Source organism: Euprymna scolopes, chromosome 11, assembly GCF_053919585.1.
Source record: "Euprymna scolopes isolate OS-2025 chromosome 11, ASM5391958v1, whole genome shotgun sequence".
Lineage (NCBI taxonomy): Eukaryota > Metazoa > Mollusca > Cephalopoda > Sepiida > Sepiolidae > Euprymna > Euprymna scolopes.
Genome location: NC_136492.1, coordinates 74,915,678 through 74,939,356, shown reverse-complemented (window position 1 = coordinate 74,939,356; position 23,679 = coordinate 74,915,678). Strand labels below are relative to the sequence as shown.

The window sequence follows — 23,679 nt, the reverse complement described above, 5'->3', positions numbered from 1 at the left end:
AGTAAAAACCTTAATATATACAAGCAATAATAAAAACATTAATATATACAAGTAATAAGTAAAAACATTAATATATACAAGTAATAAGTAAAAACCTTAATATATACAAGTAATAAGTAAAAACCTTAATATATACAAGCAATAAGTAAAAACCTTAATATATAAAAGTAATAAGTAAAAACATTAATATATACAAGTAATAACTAAAAACCTTAATATATACAAGTAATAAGTAAAAACCTTAATATATACAAGCAATAAGTAAAAACCTTAATATATACAAGTAATAAGTAAAAACATTAATATATACAAGTAATAAGTAAAAACCTTAATATATACAAGTAATAAGTAAAAACCTTAATATATACAAGAAATAAGTACAAACATTAATATATACAAGCAATAAGTAAAAACATTAATATATACAAGTAATAATTAAAAACATTAATATATACAAGCAATAAGTAAAAACATTAATATATACAAGTAATAAGTAAAAACATTAATATATACAAGTAATAAGTAAAAACCTTAATATATACAAGCAATAAGTAAAAACCTTAATATATACAAGCAATAATTAAAAACCTTAATATATACAAGCAATAAGTAAAAACATTAATATATACAAGCAATAAGTAAAAACATTAATATATAAAAGTAATAAGTAAAAACATTAATATATACAAGCAATAAGTAAAAACCTTAATATATACAAGCAATAAATAAAAACATTAATATATACAAGCAATAAGTAAAAACATTAATATATACAAGTAATAATTAAAAACATTAATATATACAAGTAATAAGTAAAAACATTAATATATACAAGCAATAAGTAAACACATTAATATATACAAGCAATAAGTAAAAACATTAATATATACAAGCAATAAGTAAACAACTTAATATATACAAGTAATAAGTAAAAACATTAATATATACAAGCAATAAGTAAAAAACTTAATATATACAAGTAATAAGTAAAAACATTAATATATACAAGCAATAAGTAAAAACATTAATATATACAAGCAATAAGTAAAAACCTTAATATATACAAGTAATAAGTAAAAACATTAATATATACAAGTAATAAGTAAAAACATTAATATATACAAGTAATAAGAAAAACATTAATATATACAAGCAATAAGTAAAAACATTAATATATACAAGCAATAAGTAAAAACATTAATATATACAAGTAATAAGTAAAAACATTAATATATACAAGTAATAAGTAAAAACCTTAATATATACAAGCAATAAGTAAAAACATTAATATATACAAGCAATAAGTAAAAACATTTATATATACAAGTAATAAGTAAAAACATTAATATATACAAGTAATAAGTAAAAACCTTAATATATACAAGTAATAAGTAAAAACCTTAATATATACAAGCAATAAGTAAAAACATTAATATATACAAGCAATAAGTAAAAACATTAATATATACAAGTAATAAGTAAAAACCTTAATATATACAAGTAATAAGTAAAAACATTAATATATACAAGCAATAAGTAAAAACATTAATATATACAAGCAATAAGTAAAAACATTAATATATACAAGTAATAAGTAAAAACATTAATATATACAAGTAATAAGTAAAAACATTAATATATACAGGTAATAAGTAAAAACCTTAATATATACAAGCAATAAGTAAAAACATTAATATATACAAGCAATAAGTAAAAACATTAATATATACAAGCAATAAGTAAAAACATTAATATATACAATTAATAAGTAAAAACATTAATATATACAATTAATAAGTAAAAACATTAATATATACAAGTAATAAGTAAAAACATTAATATATACAAGCAATAAGTAAAAAACCTAATATATACAAGTAATAAGTAAAAACATTAATATATACAATTAATAAGTAAATACATTAATATATACAAGCAATAAGTAAAAACATTAATATATACAAGCAATAAGTAAAAACATTAATATATACAAGCAATAAGTAAAAACATTAATATATACAAGCAATAAGTAAAAACATTAATATATACAAGCAATAAGTAAAAACATTAATATATACAAGTAATAAGTAAAAACATTAATATATACAATTAATAAGTAAAAACATTAATATATACAAGTAATAAGTAAAAACATTAATATATACAATTAATAAGTAAAAACATTAATATATACAAGCAATAAGTAAAAACATTAATATATACAATTAATAAGTAAAAACATTAATATATACAAGCAATAAGTAAAAACATTAATATATACAATTAATAAGTAAAAACATTAATATATACAAGCAATAAGTAAAAACATTAATATTTACAAGTAATAAGTAAAAACATTAATATATACAAGTAATAAGTAAAAACATTAATATATACAATTAATAAGTAAAAACATTAATATATACAAGTAATTAGTAAAAACATTAATATATACAAGCAATAAGTAAAAAACTTAATATATACAAGTAATAAGTAAAAACCTTAATATATACAAGCAATAAGTAAAAACATTAATATATACAAGCAAAAAGTAAAAACATTAATATATACAAGCAATAAGTAAAAACATTAATATATACAATTAATAAGTAAAAACATTAATATATACAAGTAATAAGTAAAAACATTAATATATACAAGCAATAAGTAAAAAACTTTATATATACAAGTAATAAGTAAAAACCTTAATATATACAAGTAATAAGTAAAAATATTAATATATACAAGCAATAAGTAAAAACATTAATATATACAAGCAATAAGTAAAAACATTAATATATACAAGTAATAAGTAAAAACCTTAATATATACAAGCAATAAGTAAAAACATTAATATATACAAGTAATAAGTAAAAACCTTAATATATACAAGTAATAAGTAAAAACCTTAATATATACAAGCAATAAGTAAAAACCTTAATATATAAAAGTAATAAGTAAAAACATTTATATATACAAGTAATAACTAAAAACCTTAATATATACAAGTAATAAGTAAAAACCTTAATATATACAAGCAATAAGTAAAAACCTTAATATATACAAGTAATAAGTAAAAACATTAATATATACAAGTAATAAGTAAAAACCTTAATATATACAAGTAATAAGTAAAAACCTTAATATATACAAGAAATAAGTACAAACATTAATATATACAAGCAATAAGTAAAAACATTAATATATACAAGTAATAATTAAAAACATTAATATATACAAGCAATAAGTAAAAACATTAATATATACAAGTAATAAGTAAAAACATTAATATATACAAGTAATAAGTAAAAACCTTAATATATACAAGCAATAAGTAAAAACCTTAATATATACAAGCAATAATTAAAAACCTTAATATATACAAGCAATAAGTAAAAACATTAATATATACAAGCAATAAGTAAAAACATTAATATATACAAGTAATAATTAAAAACATTAATATATACAAGTAATAAGTAAAAACATTAATATATACAAGCAATAAGTAAACACATTAATATATACAAGCAATAAGTAAAAACATTAATATATACAAGCAATAAGTAAACAACTTAATATATACAAGTAATAAGTAAAAACATTAATATATACAAGCAATAAGTAAAAAACTTAATATATACAAGTAATAAGTAAAAACATTAATATATACAAGCAATAAGTAAAAACATTAATATATACAAGCAATAAGTAAAAACCTTAATATATACAAGTAATAAGTAAAAACATTAATATATACAAGTAATAAGTAAAAACATTAATATATACAAGTAATAAGAAAAACATTAATATATACAAGCAATAAGTAAAAATATTAATATATACAAGCAATAAGTAAAAACATTAATATATACAAGTAATAAGTAAAAACATTAATATATACAAGTAATAAGTAAAAACCTTAATATATACAAGCAATAAGTAAAAACATTAATATATACAAGCAATAAGTAAAAACATTAATATATACAAGTAATAAGTAAAAACATTAATATATACAAGTAATAAGTAAAAACCTTAATATATACAAGTAATAAGTAAAAACCTTAATATATACAAGCAATAAGTAAAAACATTAATATATACAAGCAATAAGTAAAAACATTAATATATACAAGTAATAAGTAAAAACCTTAATATATACAAGTAATAAGTAAAAACATTAATATATACAAGCAATAAGTAAAAACATTAATATATACAAGCAATAAGTAAAAACATTAATATATACAAGTAATAAGTAAAAACATTAATATATACAAGTAATAAGTAAAAACATTAATATATACAGGTAATAAGTAAAAACCTTAATATATACAAGCAATAAGTAAAAACATTAATATATACAAGCAATAAGTAAAAACATTAATATATACAAGCAATAAGTAAAAACATTAATATATACAATTAATAAGTAAAAACATTAATATATACAATTAATAAGTAAAAACATTAATATATACAAGTAATAAGTAAAAACATTAATATATACAAGCAATAAGTAAAAAACCTAATATATACAAGTAATAAGTAAAAACATTAATATATACAATTAATAAGTAAAAACATTAATATATACAAGCAATAAGTAAAAACATTAATATATACAAGCAATAAGTAAAAACATTAATATATACAAGCAATAAGTAAAAACATTAATATATACAAGCAATAAGTAAAAACATTAATATATACAAGCAATAAGTAAAAACATTAATATATACAAGTAATAAGTAAAAACATTAATATATACAATTAATAAGTAAAAACATTAATATATACAAGTAATAAGTAAAAACATTAATATATACAATTAATAAGTAAAAACATTAATATATACAAGCAATAAGTAAAAACATTAATATATACAATTAATAAGTAAAAACATTAATATATACAAGCAATAAGTAAAAACATTAATATATACAATTAATAAGTAAAAACATTAATATATACAAGCAATAAGTAAAAACATTAATATTTAAAAGTAATAAGTAAAAACATTAATATATACAAGCAATAAGTAAAAACATTAATATATACAATTAATAAGTAAAAACATTAATATATACAAGTAATTAGTAAAAACATTAATATATACAAGCAATAAGTAAAAAACTTAATATATACAAGTAATAAGTAAAAACCTTAATATATACAAGCAATAAGTAAAAACATTAATATATACAAGCAATAAGTAAAAACATTAATATATACAAGCAATAAGTAAAAACATTAATATATACAATTAATAAGTAAAAACATTAATATATACAAGTAATAAGTAAAAACATTAATATATACAAGCAATAAGTAAAAAACTTTATATATACAAGTAATAAGTAAAAACCTTAATATATACAAGTAATAAGTAAAAATATTAATATATACAAGCAATAAGTAAAAACATTAATATATACAAGCAATAAGTAAAAACATTAATATATACAAGTAATAAGTAAAAACCTTAATATATACAAGCAATAAGTAAAAACATTAATATATACAAGCAATAAGTAAAAACCTTAATATATACAAGTAATAAGTAAAAACCTTAATATATACAAGCAATAAGTAAAAACATTAATATATACAAGCAATAAGTAAAAACATTAATATATACAAGTAATAAGTAAAAACATTAATATATACAAGTAATAAGTAAATACCTTAATATATACAAGCAATAAGTAAAAACATTAATATATACAAGCAATAAGTAAAAACCTTAATATATACAAGCAATAAGTAAAAACATTAATATATACAAGCAATAAGTAAAAACATTAATATATACAAGCAATAAGTAAAAACATTAATATATACAAGCAATAAGTAAACAACTTAATATATACAAGTAATAAGTAAAAACATTAATATATACAAGTAATAAGTAAAAACCTTAATATATACAAGCAATAAGTAAAAACATTAATATATACAAGTAATAAGTAAAAACATTAATATATACAAGCAATAAGTAAAAACATTAATATATACAAGTAATAAGTAAAAACATTAATATATACAAGTAATAATTAAAAACATTAATATATACAAGCAATCAGTAAAAACAATAATATATACAAGCAATAAGTAAAAACATTAATATATACAAGCAATAAGTAAAAACCTTAATATATACAAGCAATAAGTAAAAACATTAATATATACAAGTAATAAGTAAAAACATTAATATATACAAGTAATAAGTAAAAACATTAATATATACAAGCAATAAGTAAAAACATTAATATATACAAGCAATAAGTAAAAACATTAATATATACAAGTAATAAGTAAAAACATTAATATATACAAGCAATAAGTAAAAACATTAATATATACAAGTAATAAGTAAAAACATTAATATATACAAGCAATAAGTAAAAACCTTAATATATACAAGCAATAAGTAAAAACATTAATATATACAAGTAATAATTAAAAACATTAATATATACAAGTAATAAGTAAAAACATTAATATATATAAGCAATAAGTAAAAACATTAATATATACAAGCAATAAGTAAAAACATTAATATATACAAGCAATAAGTAAAAACCTTTATATATACAAGCAATAAGTAAAAACATTAATATATACAAGTAATAAGTAAAAACATTAATATATACAAGTAATAAGTAAAAACATTTATATATACAAGCAATAAGTAAAAACCTTAATATATAAAAGTAATAAGTAAAAACATTAATATATACAAGCAATAAGTAAAAACCTTAATATATACAAGCAATAAGTAAAAACATTAATATATACAAGTAATAAGTAAAAACATTAATATATACAAGTAATAAGTAAAAACATTAATATATATAAGTAATAAGTAAAAACATTAATATATACAAGCAATAATAAAAACATTAATATATACAAGTAATAAGTAAAAACATTAATATATACAAGCAATAAGTAAAAACATTAATATATACAAGTAATAAGTAAAAACATTAATATATACAAGTAATAAGTAAAAACATTAATATATACAAGCAATAAGTAAAAACCTTAATATATACAAGCAATAAGTAAAAACATTAATATATACAAGTAATAAGTAAAAACATTAATATATATAAGCAATAAGTAAAAACATTAATATATACAAGCAATAAGTAAAAACATTAATATATACAAGTAATAAGTAAAAACATTAATATATACAAGCAATAAGTAAAAACATTAATATATACAAGTAATAAGTAAAAACATTAATATATACAAGCAATAAGTAAAAACATTAATATATAAAAGTAATAAGTAAAAACATTAATATATACAAGCAATAAGTAAAAACATTAATATATACAAGCAATAAGTAAAAACATTAATATATACAAGTAATAAGTAAAAACATTAATATATACAAGCAATAAGTAAAAACCTTAATATATACAAGCAATAAGTAAAAACATTAATATATACAAGTAATAATTAAAAACATTAATATATACAAGTAATAAGTAAAAACATTAATATATATAAGCAATAAGTAAAAACATTAATATATACAAGCAATAAGTAAAATTATTAATATATACAAGTAATAAGTAAAAACATTAATATATACAAGCAATAAGTAAAAACATTAATATATACAAGCAATAAGTAAAAACATTAATATATACAAGTAATAAGTAAAAACATTAATATATACAAGTAATAAGTAAAAACCTTAATATATACAAGCAATAAGTAAAAACCTTAATATATAAAAGTAATAAGTAAAAACATTAATATATACAAGTAATAAGTAAAAACATTAATATATACAAGCAATAAGTAAAAACATTAATATATACAAGCAATAAGTAAAAACATTAATATATACAAGTAATAAGTAAAAACATTAATATATACAAGTAATAAGTAAAAACCTTAATATATACAAGCAATAAGTAAAAACCTTAATATATAAAAGTAATAAGTAAAAACATTAATATATACAAGTAATAACTAAAAACCTTAATATATACAAGTAATAAGTAAAAACCTTAATATATACAAGCAATAAGTAAAAACCTTAATATATACAAGTAATAAGTAAAAACATTAATATATACAAGTAATAAGTAAAAACCTTAATATATACAAGTAATAAGTAAAAACCTTAATATATACAAGAAATAAGTACAAACATTAATATATACAAGCAATAAGTAAAAACATTAATATATACAAGTAATAATTAAAAACATTAATATATACAAGCAATAAGTAAAAACATTAATATATACAAGTAATAAGTAAAAACATTAATATATACAAGTAATAAGTAAAAACCTTAATATATACAAGCAATAAGTAAAAACCTTAATATATACAAGCAATAATTAAAAACCTTCATATATACAAGCAATAAGTAAAAACATTAATATATACAAGCAATAAGTAAAAACATTAATATATAAAAGTAATAAGTAAAAACATTAATATATACAAGCAATAAGTAAAAACCTTAATATATACAAGCAATAAATAAAAACATTAATATATACAAGCAATAAGTAAAAACATTAATATATACAAGTAATAATTAAACACATTAATATATACAAGTAATAAGTAAAAACATTAATATATACAAGCAATAAAAAAAAACATTAATATATACAAGCAATAAGTAAAAACATTAATATATACAAGCAATAAGTAAACAACTTAATATATACAAGTAATAAGTAAAAACATTAATATATACAAGCAATAAGTAAAAAACTTAATATATACAAGTAATAAGTAAAAACATTAATATATACAAGCAATAAGTAAAAACCTTAATATATACAAGTAATCAGTAAAAACATTAATATATACAAGTAATAAGTAAAAACATTAATATATACAAGTAATAAGAAAAACATTAATATATACAAGCAATAAGTAAAAACATTAATATATACAAGCAATAAGTAAAAACATTAATATATACAAGTAATAAGTAAAAACATTAATATATACAAGTAATAAGTAAAAACCTTAATATATACAAGCAATAAGTAAAAACATTAATATATACAAGCAATAAGTAAAAACATTAATATATACAAGTAATAAGTAAAAACATTAATATATACAAGTAATAAGTAAAAACCTTAATATATACAAGTAATAAGTAAAAACCTTAATATATACAAGCAATAAGTAAAAACATTAATATATACAAGCAATAAGTAAAAACATTAATATATACAAGTAATAAGTAAAAACCTTAATATATACAAGTAATAAGTAAAAACATTAATATATACAAGCAATAAGTAAAAACATTAATATATACAAGCAATAAGTAAAAACATTAATATATACAAGTAATAAGTAAAAACATTAATATATACAAGTAATAAGTAAAAACATTAATATATACAGGTAATAAGTAAAAACCTTAATATATACAAGCAATAAGTAAAAACATTAATATATACAAGCAATAAGTAAAAACATTAATATATACAAGCAATAAGTAAAAACATTAATATATACAATTAATAAGTAAAAACATTAATATATACAATTAATAAGTAAAAACATTAATATATACAAGTAATAAGTAAAAACATTAATATATACAAGCAATAAGTAAAAAACCTAATATATACAAGTAATAAGTAAAAACATTAATATATACAATTAATAAGTAAAAACATTAATATATACAAGCAATAAGTAAAAACATTAATATATACAAGCAATAAGTAAAAACATTAATATATACAAGCAATAAGTAAAAACATTAATATATACAAGCAATAAGTAAAAACATTAATATATACAAGTAATAAGTAAAAACATTAATATATACAATTAATAAGTAAAAACATTAATATATACAAGTAATAAGTAAAAACATTAATATATACAATTAATAAGTAAAAACATTAATATATACAAGCAATAAGTAAAAACATTAATATATACAATTAATAAGTAAAAACATTAATATATACAAGCAATAAGTAAAAACATTAATATATACAATTAATAAGTAAAAACATTAATATATACAAGCAATAAGTAAAAACATTAATATATACAAGTAATAAGTAAAAACATTAATATATACAAGCAATAAGTAAAAACATTAATATATACAATTAATAAGTAAAAACATTAATATATACAAGTAATTAGTAAAAACATTAATATATACAAGCAATAAGTAAAAAACTTAATATATACAAGTAATAAGTAAAAACCTTAATATATACAAGCAATAAGTAAAAACATTAATATATACAAGCAATAAGTAAAAACATTAATATATACAAGCAATAAGTAAAAACATTAATATATACAATTAATAAGTAAAAACATTAATATATACAAGTAATAAGTAAAAACATTAATATATACAAGCAATAAGTAAAAAACTTAATATATACAAGTAATAAGTAAAAACCTTAATATATACAAGTAATAAGAAAAATATTAATATATACAAGCAATAAGTAAAAACATTAATATATACAAGCAATAAGTAAAAACATTAATATATACAAGTAATAAGTAAAAACATTAATATATACAAGCAATAAGTAAAAACATTAATATATACAAGCAATAAGTAAAAACCTTAATATATACAAGTAATAAGTAAAAACCTTAATATATACAAGCAATAAGTAAAAACATTAATATATACAAGCAATAAGTAAAAACATTAATATATACAAGTAATAAGTAAAAACATTAATATATACAAGTAATAAGTAAAAACCTTAATATATACAAGCAATAAGTAAAAACATTAATATATACAAGCAATAAGTAAAAACCTTAATATATACAAGCAATAAGTAAAAACATTAATATATACAAGCAATAAGTAAAAACATTAATATATACAAGCAATAAGTAAAAACATTAATATATACAAGCAATAAGTAAACAACTTAATATATACAAGTAATAAGTAAAAACATTAATATATACAAGTAATAAGTAAAAACCTTAATATATACAAGCAATAAGTAAAAACATTAATATATACAAGTAATAAGTAAAAACATTAATATATACAAGCAATAAGTAAAAACATTAATATATACAAGTAATAAGTAAAAACATTAATATATACAAGTAATAATTAAAAACATTAATATATACAAGCAATCAGTAAAAACAATAATATATACAAGCAATAAGTAAAAACATTAATATATACAAGCAATAAGTAAAAACCTTAATATATACAAGCAATAAGTAAAAACATTAATATATACAAGTAATAAGTAAAAACATTAATATATACAAGTAATAAGTAAAAACATTAATATATACAAGCAATAAGTAAAAACATTAATATATACAAGCAATAAGTAAAAACATTAATATATACAAGCAATAAGTAAAAACATTAATATATACAAGCAATAAGTAAAAACATTAATATATACAAGTAATAAGTAAAAACATTAATATATACAAGCAATAAGTAAAAACCTTAATATATACAAGCAATAAGTAAAAACATTAATATATACAAGTAATAAGTAAAAACATTAATATATACAAGTAATAAGTAAAAACATTAATATATATAAGCAATAAGTAAAAACATTAATATATACAAGCAATAAGTAAAAACATTAATATATACAAGTAATAAGTAAAAACATTAATATATACAAGCAATAAGTAAAAACATTAATATATACAAGCAATAAGTAAAAACATTAATATATACAAGTAATAAGTAAAAACATTAATATATATAAGCAATAAGTAAAAACCTTAATATATACAAGTAATAAGTAAAAACCTTAATATATACAAGTAATAAGTAAAAACCTTAATATATACAAGTAATAAGTAAAAACATTAATATATACAAGTAATAAGTAAAAACCTTAATATATATAAGCAATAAGTAAAAACCTTAATATATACAAGTAATAATTAAAAACATTAATATATACAAGTAATAAGTAAAAACATTAATATATATAAGCAATAAGTAAAAACCTTAATATATACAAGCAATAAGTAAAAACCTTAATATATACAAGCAATAAGTAAAAACCTTAATATATACAAGCAATAAGTAAAAACCTTTATATATACAAGTAATAAGTAAAAACCTTAATATATACAAGCAATAAGTAAAAACCTTAATATATACAAGCAATAAGTAAAAACCTTAATATATACAAGCAATAAGTAAAAACCTTAATATATACAAGTAATAAGTAAAAACCTTAATATATACAAGCAATAAGTAAAAACATTAATATATATAAGCAATAAGTAAAAACCTTAATATATACAAGCAATAAGTAAAAACCTTAATATATACAAGCAATAAGTAAAAACCTTAATATATATAAGCAATAAGTAAAAACCTTAATATATAAAAGCAATAAGTAAAAACCTTAATATATACAAGCAATAAGTAAAAACCTTAATATATACAAGTAATAAGTAAAAACCTTAATATATACAAGCAATAAGTAAAAACCTTAATATATACAAGCAATAAGTAAAAACCTTAATATATACAAGCAATAAGTAAAAACCTTAATATATATATACAAGCAATAAGTAAAAACCTTAATATATACAAGCAATAAGTAAAAACATTAATATATATAAGCAATAAGTAAAAACCTTAATATATACAAGCAATAAGTAAAAACCTTAATATATACAAGCAATAAGTAAAAACATTAATATATATAAGCAATAAGTAAAAACCTTAATATATACAAGCAATAAGTAAAAACATTAATATATATAAGCAATAAGTAAAAACCTTTATATATACAAGCAATAAGTAAAAACCTTAATATATACAAGCAATAAGTAAAAACCTTAATATATATAAGCAATAAGTAAAAACCTTAATATATACAAGCAATAAGTAAAAACATTAATATATATAAGCAATAAGTAAAAACCTTAATATATACAATCAATAAGTAAAAACCTTAATATATACAAGCAATAAGTAAAAACCTTAATATATACAAGCAATAAGTAAAAACCTTAATATATATAAGCAATAAGTAAAAACCTTAATATATACAAGCAATAAGTAAAAACATTAATATATACAAGCAATAAGTAAAAACCTTAATATATACAAGCAATAAGTAAAAACCTTAATATATACAAGCAATAAGTAAAAACCTTAATATATACAAGCAATAAGTAAAAACCTTAATATATACAAGCAATAAGTAAAAACATTAATATATATAAGCAATAAGTAAAAACCTTAATATATACAAGCAATAAGTAAAAACCTTAATATATACAAGCAATAAGTAAAAACATTAATATATATAAGCAATAAGTAAAAACCTTAATATATACAAGCAATAAGTAAAAACATTAATATATATAAGCAATAAGTAAAAACCTTAATATATACAAGCAATAAGTAAAAACCTTAATATATACAAGCAATAAGTAAAAACCTTAATATATATAAGCAATAAGTAAAAACCTTAATATATACAAGCAATAAGTAAAAACATTAATATATATAAGCAATAAGTAAAAACCTTAATATATACAAGCAATAAGTAAAAACCTTAATATATACAAGCAATAAGTAAAAACCTTAATATATACAAGCAATAAGTAAAAACCTTAATATATATAAGCAATAAGTAAAAACCTTAATATATACAAGCAATAAGTAAAAACCTTAATATATACAAGCAATAAGTAAAAACCTTAATATATACAAGCAATAAGTAAAAACCTTAATATATACAAGCAATAAGTAAAAACCTTAATATATACAAGCAATAAGTAAAAACATTAATATATATAAGCAATAAGTAAAAACCTTAATATATACAAACAATAAGTAAAAACCTTAATATATACAAGCAATAAGTAAAAACATTAATATATATAAGCAATAAGTAAAAACCTTAATATATACAAGCAATAAGTAAAAACATTAATATATATAAGCAATAAGTAAAAACCTTAATATATACAAGCAATAAGTAAAAACCTTAATATATACAAGCAATAAGTATAGAGATAGATATACATTAATATATAGTAATAATTAGTAATAAATGGTGATATTTACAACTAGAAATAAAAATAGGTTAAGGCTCCTAAAATTTGTACTAGAATTGTCTTAATTGTGGCGCAGTGGTTAGAGTACTGGGAAAATTCAATTGTAAAAATCATATTCTCCTGAAGGTTGAAGGTTCAATCCTTAGAACCTCTATCCAGTCAGTGCTGACGGAATAAGAGCACGCTACCCCCATGAAGTAAATAAAGGGTTCCGCTCGAAATTCCGTCCAAATTCCTGAGTTCGACAGAAACATTCCCAAGTTCAACAAGATACACCTGAAGAAGGTCAGAGGTTATATCGACCGAAACGTTGTGAAAATCAAACTCAAGATGAGAACAGTAGTCCGATGAATATTAATACAAATAACCAATCCTCATCTCAAAAATTCAGAAACGATATATCTTTTTATTACCGTTTTATCTGCTTGTTTTGGTTACCGAATCGTATCAACGACCCAGTAATTTCATCAGACTTTAACAGAAAAAAAGTTAAAGTCTGATGAAGTTACTGGGTTGTTGGTACGATTCGGTAACCGAAACAAACAAGTAAAGCAGATAAAACGGTAATTATATATATATATATATATATATATATATATATATATATATATATATATATATATATATATATATATATATATATATATATCATAATTTAGGAATTTAAAATTTGCGATTTTAAAAAGTTAAATTTCAAATATATAAATTTTATTGCATGCAAGACAAAGAATACGTTATAGTAAAATATATTTCCTTAACCCATGAGTTTTTGATGTTTATACATCTCCTCGGAAGAAAAATATTAGCAAATGTTATAAAAGGTTTGCACCTAATTTGCTAACGATAATAAACATAGAAAATTAAATTGAATAATTTTTAAGTTTTTAAATCATTTTAGCTACATAGAATAAGGGAAACTGAATATTAATGCAGCACAAAAAAGAAAGGATATTGAACTTCAAATTGAAAGTGTATGCTAAATCCTGTAATGGAAGCTCTTGGTATCCGGCAGGTACAAAGATCCAACGTGATTTGTAATAAATCCAGGGAAGCTGATAACAATCCAATATATACATATTTCCACAGTTTTTCTTTAGTTTGATTCGGTATCCAGCAGATCTTTGATTATATCAATCCGGAATAAAAACCAAAAGATATCCGTAGACAGGCAAATAAAATTGAATTAAAATTAAATGAAAATGAAAATAATTAAATAAAATAATTGCTTATCAAACCACAGCAAAATAGTCTTTAAAAATCAGATGCAGTTTTTGTTATCAAAATTATATTTGTAAGTCAGCACAAGTAAAAATGTTATAATGTTATGATATTAAAATCGCAAGATTTAAATTCTATCTTCTAAAAATAAGGAACTGGTAGGAGAATTTAATTTTAAGAGAGGTGGGGTGGAAGAAAGTAAAAGAAAAAGTTAAAGAAAATAAATAAATAAATAAAATAAAGGGAGCGTCTAACTTATTAATCTTGAATATGAAATGTCTAGACAGGATTTGACACGATTCAAAAAATAGGTCAAGGTTCATGCTAAGAGTTAATCGGCGGGAAAGAAAAGAAAAGAAAAAGAAAAAGAAAGAAAAAGCCTAATAATGTTAAAATGTTTCTTTTCTTTTCTTTTTCTTTCTTTTTCTTTTGTTTTTTTTTTCTTTTCTTTTCTGTTATGATTGATATAAAAAGATGTCAAGGTGGATTACCTAGCCCTTGAGAATCACCAGTCTGAGAAGAAAACTCATCTGAGAGAGAAAAAAAAAAGAATTTCCAACCTCCAATACCTTTCAACCATACCTACATATAAGAAAAGTTACAAGAAAAAGAAAACGATGGTAAAATCTTGATCCGCGATGTGCACAGCAGCCAGATGCAGCAACATTCTGGCAATAATGTGTATCGGTGCTTGCCTTTTCCATGGGAGGAAGGTGTATACTGCATCATCCTGATGCAGCATTCACTCTATCTATATAAAAGCCAAGTACGTCCAAGGATGGAATACTGTTGCCATATCTGGGCAGGAACTGCTAAAAACAGCCTATCCTGCCTTGACAGAGTACAAAATAGATTTCGTGGCTTAGTCGGGGATACCCTTTTCTCTTCCCTGCAACCTCTCTCCCATAGAAGAGACGTTACGAGCATATCTTTGTTTTATCGTTATTTCCATGGCAGGTGCTCGTCTGAACTCCAATCTCTGGTCCCCCCCTCGCCAATCTTTCACGAAAAACACCCGTCTAGCTGAATCCACTGTGAAAAATTTCCCCCACTCTATATCTGTGCCTAAATCAAAACGCGGATTCCATGAACAAAGCTTCTTTCTTAGAACTGCACGCCTGTGGAACTCTGTTCTGTCTGCCTGACTTGGATGTCTTCAAGTCCAATGTTAACAAATTCCTAATGAACCGCACCCTTAAGTAAACACTTCATCAAATCTCCACACTACCGTAATTTACTTGCAATAACCCTTATCCCTGAGTGGCCTCCGGGCCTTGATAAGTGGTGATCACTGTGTAAAAAAAAAAACCCTGGTCTTCAGTGACATGTATGTCCCGATTTTGTCATTTAGATTTGCAGTTTATTTATTTTTTTTTTTTTGTTGATGTTGTTGTTTATCAAGCAGGGAGGTGTCGCTGGATTAACACATAAAGTGATTGATATTCTTAAATGGTTACCCATCTCATACCGACTGGGTTTAATGTTGCTTAACTTTATAGGTTTGATGAAAACTGATATGTCAGCATGATTATGTTTTCTATATTTATTTACCCGAGCTTCAATGCAGTTACATGTTTACCACAAAGTCTTTTTATCATGTACTAGACTTTTCTCTAATAAAACCATTTTCAATGCTGATCATTATTATTATTTATCATCAAAATCTGATGTAGTATGTATGAATTAATATATGGACTGCAAGTAAATAATAAGCGATTGTGTACAATTAAGTATACCTATACCTATATAATTAGAAGTTTGACAGTGAAGTGGAGAGAGTGAGAGGACTTAATGTATAGAGAGTAAAACCTACCTCGGTTGTTAGATTATATATTTGAGGGTCATTGTGTTCGGAATAAATGTAATTATTTTTGAACATGGATATAATGCATGCAGTGGTTCACAGAACACGCTTTAGGAAATACTGTATGTTATGTGCGTGTGAAGGCTTTTTTTTTTAGGACGTTTTCAGTTGTGTTCCTATTTGAACTGCATATGGAAGAGACAAAGCGATATCATTGCATTATATAGATAGATGAGTTTCGCTTTTTGAATGCTAAAACGCATTAAGCTTGTCTTTTATGGATAGGAAAACATGCTGGTTATACACTTTGTCAATCCATAGAAATACTCTAGTTCCAGCATGTGCAGGTATGTTCTTCTTTAGAGTGTATTAAATTTCACAGTGAATGACATTACGCATTAAAACGACCGTCGCTTGATTTCACGTAAACGCGGGAAATATTACTTCGTGTGCTTACTTTTTACCGTTTTTACTAACAAATAAATGCACTTTCGAGAGTATAATTATCATTACTTCTTATAATAATAGCATCGTCGATTTGAATACCAAAGTATTAGATAGTAAGACTTCACTTATTAATCAGGACAGATTCCTGTGAAGAGTATCAACTGAAAATGTCTCCCAGCTAAACAAGCAATTTGTGTTGAATTAGTCATTTTCAATGGGTATTATGTTTCTGTATTAAATAAACAAAAAAGTGGATTTATCGTTACTAAAGGCATAGAAAAGAAAATAGATAACAGATCTTTTTGTTGATAGAAACAGCGTGAACACGTCTGGAACTTTATTATATGGTATACTTTTCTACAGTGTCACTGTATTCAATGCAACAAAGTGCTTGCCACTGGCTTTTTACCGAATAGTAAACATTTTTCCAACGTTTCAATACTGATTTTTATCGCTCAATGAACCCTGCCTCTGGAGTGCTAAAACGTTTTCATTCAACATCCATCAATGAGCCCTGCCTTTGGAGTGCTAAAACGTTTTCATTCAACATCCTTTAAATCCGTCTTTTATGGTCACACGTGAATACTCTAGTTCCGGCGTGTACTTGTTATTCACCATATTGTTGTTCTACACGCCAGACAAGACGGGTTCTTTTATGGCAATGATAAGATAGGTCAAGACTATTTCCATCACGCGTTCTAGATTCGGTCTCATTACGTTCGCCAGATGTTTCTACGTTCATTTTAACCAAAATTTCCTCCCTAAATGGTCGACTAATGATCGACTGTATATCTGTTTTTGTTCAGGTACAATGATTTGTTATGCTCATTTACATCTCATGAACTGCTCTTCTCCTGTGTAAAACGACAAGGGAAAACTATTTTCTGTCAGTAATAATCATCTTTGGACCACCCCCCTTGTTTCCTCAGTTATCTCCTTCCTCAACGGAACAAAGGATATCACAGTGTCGTATTGGAGTAAGAGGGTGGGTGTATCTACGTTGGCTTTTAAAATTATCTGAGCACAAAACGAGAATGCAGCGTTTCACACGTTGCAAGCGTAGAGTAATTGCATTATGAATGCAAATGAAATGCCTTCATGTTTTTTACTACCTTCAAAAACAAGAGATTGCATAAAATATAATATGATGTAAAAAATACGAATGTGTATTTGTAATGTTAATGTGTACATTTAGCCATGGGAATCTACATATTGGTAAAACTCTAATTATCATGTTATTTCCTTGCTGCTTGTTACCGTGCACGCTTGCTATGAATGCTTTAGATGACGAAAGGAAGGGCGAATAGCGTGAATAAATGGCGAATGACGAGAAAAGTGATGTTAGGAAAGGGATGATATAAAAAAATAAAAAAAGAAAGGAAAGACGAGACAGAGAGAGGAAAGGGAGAGAGAGCGAAGGAGAAAAGAGGGTCTATTATAACATCACAATGAGAGAGAAAGGATAAAGAAAGGAGAGAGACAGTGGGAAAAGGAAATAGGAATCTTTGAAATTCATAAGAGTAAAAAAAAATTTACTTATTAGTTATGCAGAAACTCTTCCGAAGACAAAATACTTTGCTACTAGAGCTAGATCATGGCAATATAATAAAACTATTAGAAAATTACATAGATTTTTTTAACAATTGACCCGGACAAAAAGCTTCTAATTTTCTTGATACTACGCTAAACCTTAATACAGAATCCTACAGTCCCTACCATAAGACCAATTTAAATCTTTTCTATGTTCACAAGTTTTCCAATCACTCTAATTCTATTTTAAAATCCATTCTGTCTCTGGAAGAATATCTTCGCAGACAAATAACTTTCAACCAGACTGTAACCCTTCTTCAATAACGCCTTAAAAATTCACGGTATAATGAAAAAGTACAATATAACCACAATAATCCCGTTATCAGCCATCTAACAGCCGTAATAACGGATAACATAACTTAAAATAAATCAGATTCTAAAAACAATCTCTTCCACTGAATAATAACTATAACAACCAACCGCTTTAACAACACAACTCCGCAATAATCATAACAACCCAAACCCCACAATCGTCTTAGAAAAAAGAAAAATATTTGGTTTAACCCCCTTTCAGCTCAAATGTCAAAACAAATATACTAAAAGAATTTTATAAGATTATAGAAAATTCTTTTAAGCAACCACATAGATACATTACCGTATTTCATAAAAATTCAATTAAAATGTCCTACTCTACAATCCAATTAAGCACAGACAATAATAGCTTCAAACAACAAAAAAATCAAATTAGCCCAAACCATCCCTTTCCCCATAATAAAACTCAGGATGAGAACAGTAGTTCAAAAGAAAGCTTCTTTTTAATGTTTTCGATTTTTCTTATGATCTTTTTAGTGTTAAAGTATTTTTTTAAAATAATATGTTCCATATGTATCACAAACATTTTCGATTTTTCGTCGAATCGTCAGGTGAAAAAGCACATGAACAAAACAAGCAAATGGACGTTTAATATTATTTATTATCAAAATCTAATGTAGTATGTATGAATTATATGCCGGGAGTACGTTTTCACATTGTTCAGGAAAGATGTTAACAATTTAAATTCCGTGATGCCAGAATTAGCATTACAAGATGAAATTATATAAAGTTAAACATTTCAAAATAGTATTATTAGTTTTGTAGGCGATATTAGTAACTGAGGAAGACGATTATGTTTTTGTAGATGTTAGTTAATTTTAATAGAAAAAATCATTTTAAAAATCTTTAAAAATATAATTAAATAGAAGCTTTCTCTTATTTTCAATAATATTTGCTTAAATGAAAAATTATGTACAAATACTCACTATATATATATATGTATATATATATATATATATATATATATATATATATATATATATATATATATATATATATATTATAATAGAAAGATCTTATTGAAAATTAATTCAAGTTCTCAAAAAAACATTAAAAACCTGTAAAAATGTATACAGAATTTTTTAATTATCCGACAAGGAGTACAGATAAACTTAAAAGACCTTATTGTGCAGAGTTTCAAAAATGCAATTTTTCTTATCAGAGTAAAGAGTTTTGCAAAATATGCAATAAATTTTGCAGATTAATGCATAAAAAGAAACTACAATATGAATTGAATCATATTTGTATAAAATATTTTTAACAGTTAGTGAAAGTTTATAAAATTTCATAATAATTATAAAAGCAGAAACAAGGGAAAAAGTAAAAGTATAAAAGGATATGGTGAAAATCCATTGAATAAGGAGGTAAATTCCAGAAAGAACAGTCCATTGGTAATCCATAAGAACGGGAAACAGAGTTACAGATGTCTAGGATAAATTCCTACTTCCAGAAAAGCCATCGGATCACAGAGAAGTAAAATTCAAGTTTTTTTATACACATATATATGCATATATACACACTCATATGTATACACATGAATACACTCACACATGTACATATAAAAACAGAAGCATACATATATGTAGATATACCGCAAGGGCCAGTATATAACAGCTCCTCTAGCCTCACAAAAAAATTAATGAAGAGGAATAAAAGAAATCCCTCATATTAAGTAAATTTATAGCCTAAGATTTTAGAAACAAGCTAAATAATTTCGAATTGGTTATATTTGCATTTTTTCTTGGGTTTACATTGGGAAATTTGTTCACTTTTAGAATTAATTATGTTGATATTTTGAAGGAAGTAATTGTACAAATAGCTTAAGATATGCAAAGGTGGCAAGACTTAGAACCTGAGGTATGAGACTGACATTTTAAGAATAGCCCAATTGATAGAGAAAGGGACGTTTTTAGATTTAAGGTTTTTGATTAAAGTAGTTAGAGAAGTTCCCTGGCTATTATCAGTGATTCCATTATTAAAGGAAGAAATGTGATTAGATATCCTAACCTTAATTAATGTTGAAGTCGCGCTAATATAAGTGTATATTTTGCCAGGTATTCGTATAGTGTTATTAGTTTTTCGATTTCTGTTAGGATTTGCGGTAGGATTGTGGTTTAATTCAAGGTTGTTATAATCTGAATGCATCTGATAAGTATCGAAAATCAATAACTGAATCTGATAATTCAATCTTATTAAAGAAGGAAGTCCGATTCTGAACAAAGTTAACACCTTATACAATTTAACACCACACAAGCATAAAAGCCCAGCATATAAAATCAATAGTAGGTTCTTTGATAAGACAGAGGTGTGTTCGAAATGAGTGTTTCTATTTAGGGTGAAATTGCACCATGATACTTGACTTTTGTATTTTAAACTTTGATTCAAACCATTATGTAAAAATAATTTTATAAAATCAAGAGTGGGTTCTCTACAGTGCAATATAGACTATAATGTATTGTAGACTAATCACTGTGGGGAGGCATGTGAAGTTTTCTCCTGATACACCGTAGTGGGTCCCCGACTATTGCAGGCAAGCAATCGATTTGATTGAAAAATGGACGGTTTCACAGATTTCAATGACCATAAAAGTATTGAAGGGGGAACATTTGTTGATCTTCATTCAATCCCAGGCAATTTTGGGTTACCCTGCTAGTAAACAATAAACATATGAATAAGTGCACTAGATGAGACTTGTAGATTGATTTTGAAGTGTTCTTTTTCATTGTGCCTCTTCCGGCCAAAGACACGGAGGGGGGGGGCGCATAGTTCTTGAGTACTTTGAGGTGTGCTGGGTTTGATCTCCTTTGCCTGATTATTTTCTTGTTTTTTGTAAGGGTTTCTAAGTTTGTACCGGATTCTTAGATTTTAGGTTCAAACTGATTTTCATTGGTTGAAAAATATTGAGTTAGCACATTCCTGTGAAAACTCTAACTTGTTTTTGGCAGTGAAGAGGAGATTGTATCTTGACAAAGCAGAGAAAGAAAGAAGGTGGCTATTAAAGCCAATCGTTTTAGCGTTCGTTCGAATTACATCTCCACTCATCACAAATCCAACTTCCCAAAAAGGCATGATCTAGATTGGGATACAAAGAAATATTTCTCCTTCATTGACCTAAGACAGAAAAAGGTGAAGTGGAGTATCAGAACAGAGACTACACTTTGTTCCTAGACAAAACAGCAAAGCGAAAAACACTCGTCTAGCCAAAACCACTATCAATAATTTCCCACACTCTTTATCCGTGCTTAAATCTAAATGTAGATTCTATGAACAAAGCGTCTTTCTTAGAACCGCATGCCTGTGGAACTTTCTTCCGTTTGCCTGCTTTCCAGCTGACTACAATTTGATTGTCTTCAAGTCCAACATAAACAAATTCTTGATGAACTATCCCCCTTAGTAATCCAATTTACAAAATTTCCACTACTTATGATTACTACGATATAATCTCATTGACTAATGTATAGCCATTAACCCTTATCCTCGAGTGGCCTCCGGGCGTTGATAAGTGGTGACTCCTTTGTAAAAAAAAAAAAAAGCGCACAGCTAAAACAATTAAAATGCTTTCGATGCGCTAAACATATTAATAATACTGATGTTTCATTAGCTATTATAAGAAAACGTTATCTTTCAATTCAAATTAATTATTTCAAAAATTGTGTTTTCCACCTCGGCAATCATTATTGAGTAAAATGCTTAGAAATGCTTTCAACGTGTGACAGTGTTAATCTTGCGGATATTGGCAATTAAAAACATTTTCTCCATTTGAATAATTACTTGTTTTGATTAATTAAATTGGAATTGCTTCATGATAATCACGTTTCTTATCTTTCAGTATTTTAATGACCAGCTCAAAATGCGTAATCTACCTTGCATACGCATATGATGTATTGGGCAAGATTGGGATGAGAGGAGAGGGTGAATCCAAGATGGATGCAGGAAAACTCGAGATGAGGCCATCATTACCGGGTATGCTTCAGGAAAATTTGTTTCAGTTGAACTGTTTTACGATTCGTTTTGTTATTTTGTTTTACGGCATAGCAACATCTTTTCATGTTATTTAATGCCGAATCTAATAATTTTGGAAAAAAAAAAAAAGGTTTTATGCTTTAAGTTCTTTCTATATTCAAATATTTATTCGTGGAGTTTGGTTTGGTTTGGTTTGGTTGTTTTATTTCATGGTATATCAACCCTTTTAGGGTTATTTAATGCCGAATTCATTTTGAAAA

At 22.9% G+C, this 23,679-nt stretch overlaps 1 protein-coding gene across 1 annotated transcript in view; it reads left to right on the top strand.

Moving 5' to 3' along the window:
- Positions 1 to 23,403, top strand: part of LOC145287916 (histone-lysine N-methyltransferase SETMAR-like) — a 401,357-nt gene extending 377,954 nt beyond the window's left edge. Inside the window, exon 2 of the transcript XR_013869226.1 lies at positions 23,286 to 23,403. The gene's annotated coding sequence lies outside the window, so the exon portion shown is untranslated. The remainder of the gene's footprint in view (positions 1 to 23,285) is intronic.
- Positions 23,404 to 23,679: the final 276 nt, after the last annotated feature.